The sequence below is a fragment of the Typopeltis vanoorti genome, chromosome 17, assembly GCF_054136105.1.
Source record: "Typopeltis vanoorti isolate ZY-2024b chromosome 17, IOZ_Tvanoo_1.0, whole genome shotgun sequence".
In the NCBI taxonomy this organism is placed as follows: domain Eukaryota; kingdom Metazoa; phylum Arthropoda; class Arachnida; order Uropygi; family Thelyphonidae; genus Typopeltis; species Typopeltis vanoorti.
In genome coordinates this window covers 98309989-98314852 of record NC_143565.1, presented here as the reverse complement: position 1 = coordinate 98314852, position 4864 = coordinate 98309989, and positions in this window count along the sequence as shown.

Below are 4864 nucleotides of genomic sequence, written 5' to 3'. Positions count from 1 at the left end.
ATAACTTCTGATGAAATGATCAAATCTAAGATCCTCAATCCTTCTGTGCCTCTGTTACATACTGCCTGAGGTAGTTGTCCCTCAACAATTCAAGTAACTCATTTTCCTTACTTTCAGTTGCTATCTCATCAGCCCAGTCTATAATTACTATAATTAAAATCACCCATAATGTGATGCTTTTGTTTGCTTGGCTAATTTGATTATACATTTCAGTCATTACCATCCACATTACCAGCTCTACAACAGCATCTAAGTATTTCATTCTCTTCACCTCTATTTCACACCATACTATCTCAAAACCAACCACTGCCACTACTATTCCCCCCCCCCCCCTTGCAGCTCTGCCTTGTATGGACAAAACTTTTTTTCTATCATCAATAGCACTCCATCTCCATCCTATTTTCACAAAAAACATCATACCTTTCATCTCTATTCCTATCAGAATGCCATCCTCATCCAACAATGTCTCACTTATTCCAACCATTTTTGTGCAAACAAAACCAATGCAACCATTTCATTTTGCTTTGTTTCTGATACTTCTAGCATTCATATACAAACACAACAGCTCATTCTTGGCTCTATAACAAGTTTAATTGATACCACTTATTAGTCATGACTTCTCCATACTTTCGAGCCATTTCTTTTTCACCTTATTCATCTCAGAACCTTCAAATCCAACTGTCTATATCCCAGGTCATCTTCCCTTTTTTTTTATCTACACACACATATTCTCTTGGAGCATCAGTCTTTCTCATGCTGTTTTCCCTTGTCTACCTTGAGTCTCCCTGTTTGTCTTGCACACTTACTTGTTCTCTGTCTCTACACACATGCTACCCACTTCTTCATTCATAATCAACACTTCAATCTCTCCTTCCTTACTCTACTGCTCTTTCACATTGTTTCTTACTTGCTCAGATTCATTCTCTGCACTCATTACTTTCCCTTGCAGGAGCAGCAGTTCTCCAAATGACTTGCACCAAAACCATTCAAATGATGCAGACATCATTCTTTTATATATATATATATAGTTCAACTCATCCTTCAAACTCATTCCACTCATTAGCAAACTACTTAACAATCTTCTCTCCACCTCATCTCATCACTGTCCTACCTGGGCTGGCATTTATTTACTAAAATTAATTATTTAAGCTGATGTTTTACCAGCATTATCAGAGGTACTTTAACAAGTCAGTGAAGATGGAAAACGAAATTTCCTTGGGAACAAGGATAGTCACATGGATAAAAGGCAACAGTGTCACTTTTTGTGGTAATATATATGTTATTAATGCTATGCAAGATCATGCCATCAGTTCTAGTACCTGGGTTCTTAGAACTTGTGCTGTTTCCACTCTCTGATTTAAACTGGGATTTGTGGAGTTGCCTAGCTTTCTTCCATCTGATAAAGTGGTCTTTTTTCAAGGCATGTTTGCTAGTGTCCTTTGCGGTTGTCCATTCCAGATGTTTTGTTGTTTCAGTCCATCCTGTCAGTCCAAAATATTGAGTTTTGCATTGGCACGAACCTGGTAAGGAGCGGATCGTGGTGATTCCTGATGTCTTAGGAAGGTAGAAACTTCATTTAAAAGTTTGTATATCATTTTAATCTATGATGTTTCAGGAGGAAGCTCAGTTTATCTGTTGCACCATTGATGTTGGATAAAGATATGGCATATGCATTGTTAGAGGTTTGTTATTCTTAAGTTTAGCAAGTCTCTAATTTTTTTTAAAATCCATTTTGTCAGAATCATGAAAATAGAGACTGTTGGTGCATGGGAAAAATTTGGGGAAAAAACTAGTGCACCATCTACTGGAACATTTGTAAAAAGGGACATGCACCACAACTTGCTAATCGATTGCTCTCCTCTAATTGGTTCTGCACAGTGGTTTAAAGTGTGTGCAGTTTATGTAAGATGATGTGTTATGTCTTGCTGAGTTTGGATGCCACATGTTTAGTCAGTTTTTAGGTGAGACAACTTATGACATCCACAATGAGGCTGTAATTGTGTGGAATTTAGGTAGCCCATACAGTCTTAATGTATGCGAATAAAAGTCTTTAATCTGGATGTAGTTTCAGTTGGCCAAGTAGTAATATTATCTAGCAGTTTTTTTCCTTGATACTGTAGGGTTATTCTTTACTATAAGCAAATAAGGTTGATGTATCCTTTCTTTACATTATGGAAAATTATAGACAACTACATGCAGAGCAAAACTTTAGTTTAATATAAACCAAAATGAACACTCGACGTTTTGACCTTCATATCAAGGTCATCATCTGGAGCATACACACATACAGAGGAAGAAGCTGCAATACAATCTACATGGTTTGCTCAAGTTACTGACCCAACCATTACAACAATTACTGGCCTGTCCTCTGGCGAAAGAAAAAAACCTTTACTACATCAAAGCTAGAGTCCTATTATTATTATCTATTAAGTTGATGTATCAGATATAACAATGCTTTCAATTTATTATAGTTGTCCATGTTTACAATAAGTATAGCACCGCTTTTGTCTGCATTCATGATTACCATGTTTTGATTTAGTTTAAAATTTTTCAGAACTGCTTTTTTCCCCACCTTAGAGATAACTGCTTCTTGGAGAGCTTGTATTTTAAAGTAAAGCAGCTGCTCCTAGATGTCTGCCTCAACTTGCAGTTTTTTGATAGTGAATTTAATGTTTGAAATTGCATGCATGGGACTTTTTTCCCTAGAGCAAAAGCAAAATTAAACCCTTTACTTAGAATTCATTGTTTAAAAGTCTATAATCCAACAAGTTATGGATCACTTTGTTTGCCTGAGATATTCCTTTTTGTAAGGTTTAACAACCTTGCAAAAAGGAATATCTCAAGAATATATCTTTGAACTTACTGATTAAACTTTGCTTCATTTTCAGCTGATAAACACTATATGAATACCCAAATATCATGCCTGAATCAGCTCAGAATGCTTAAAGTGAAAGTCATAACTTTGCACTGACCATAGGGCATTTTGTATTTGTCTCTTCAGCAGAAACAGGTTGGCTTTTATATTTTTATTGAGTGCTCAAGGGGAAGAGAAGTTCTATTCAGTCCTTACACAAGTAGGAATTAAGACTATTGTTCTAACAGTGTTTAAGAAGGTAAATTTATTAAGAAATTTAGCACATACCATGTTAAAGGCTTTCATTGCTTCCACTAACAGTTTTTTATATGTTGTATTTCCATGTTCAAATGCTTGTAGCTGTTATGACATGTTGAAGTTTCTAGAATAGAGAACTACACAGAACAGAAGCTGGAATGCAAATAAATAATTTACTGACTAAAAAGTAATTATTTACAAGCCAGCTAAGCATTCTGCTAGCTGAATGTTACCATTATCAGTCACCCAGGTAAAAAACTTTCTACACATATATATACTGTATATATATATATATATATATATATATATATATATATATATATATATATACACACACACACCAAGGAAGCAAGAAATTTGTTTTATTCTTTTATTATTCTGAGATTATACTATCTGAGACTTCCAGGGAGTCAAGGACTCATCGAGGGAGGCTATAAATCACCCAAACCAGCTGTCATACCTTCCCTTAAATTCATTCACACTAGATGCACTCACTATCCCAAATGGCAAATTATTCCACTCACTGGTCTATGAGAAGAAAGAAAAAACCTAGCTCTTACCCCTTTCTCGACTGTGTACAAACTTAACTTCCATGGATGCACCCCCACGTGTTCTTTTCCCCACCTTCCATATAACAAAAAATTTCATCACACAATATCCTATAACACTCATTTAAAAGTTTATAGATCTGTATCATATCACCCCTCTTTCTTCTGTTAACATACACATCTGTAATCCACACACATCTGTCCTCATAATTTAAATCCCATAATCTAGATATAAACTTTGTAACTCTTCTTTTGCACCCTTTCTACAGCTTTATTCCTTTGGTATCCAGGAGACCAAATCTGCACACAATAATGCAGGTGTGGTCTTATCAAAGTCTTATAAAGAGGCAAAATGATTTCCTTATCTTTAGATGTCAGGGTTCACTTCAACATTGCAATTATCCTCCGAGTTGTATTTGCAACTTTCGCTATGTGACCTTTGAACTTCAAATTCTTATTCACCAATACACCAAGATCCCCTGCCTTCTCAGTTTCTTGTAGCATAACCCTGCTAATATAATATGCCACTGGAAATCTCATCACTCCAAAGTGCATAACTTTACTCTTACTAACATTAAACTGACAGCCATTTTCGTTTGCTCAAATTTCTAGCCTATTGAAATCATTTTGTAAGTGCTGAATATCAGCAGTATCCCTGATTGCCCTGCCTATCTTTGCATCATCAGCAAACAATTGCACATCTGATGTTAGACTCTGTCAGCCATTCACATGACTGTCTTTGTTCTTCAGGTCATTATTTTGTTTCCTGCATTTACTGACTGTGTACTCCATAGCTCAGTTGGTATAGATTTTGGTCAGAAAGATCTGGGTTTGATTTTCTGTCCAAGACATGAGAAACCTTTATCTGGTCTCTTTGGACTAAAGGTGAGTTAACTGGTCTCATACGGAGGTAGAGGGTTTTTTTTTCACTTGGAACAAGCAAGATGGCCCCATGAATACAGAAGGATCTACAGTCATAAAATAAACCTCATTTGAAATAACAATTTATTAATTATTTATTAATTATAATGAAATACTAAGTTTAAATTGGTAACAATTCTTGTTACCAATTTAAACTTAGTATTTCATATGCTAAATAATACTGGTATGATAATCTTATTGTATGATGAGCAACAGACAGAACTATTTTTTTTGCATGTGTGCCTCAAAAACAGTATATAAGAAAACATTATTTTAACTCATG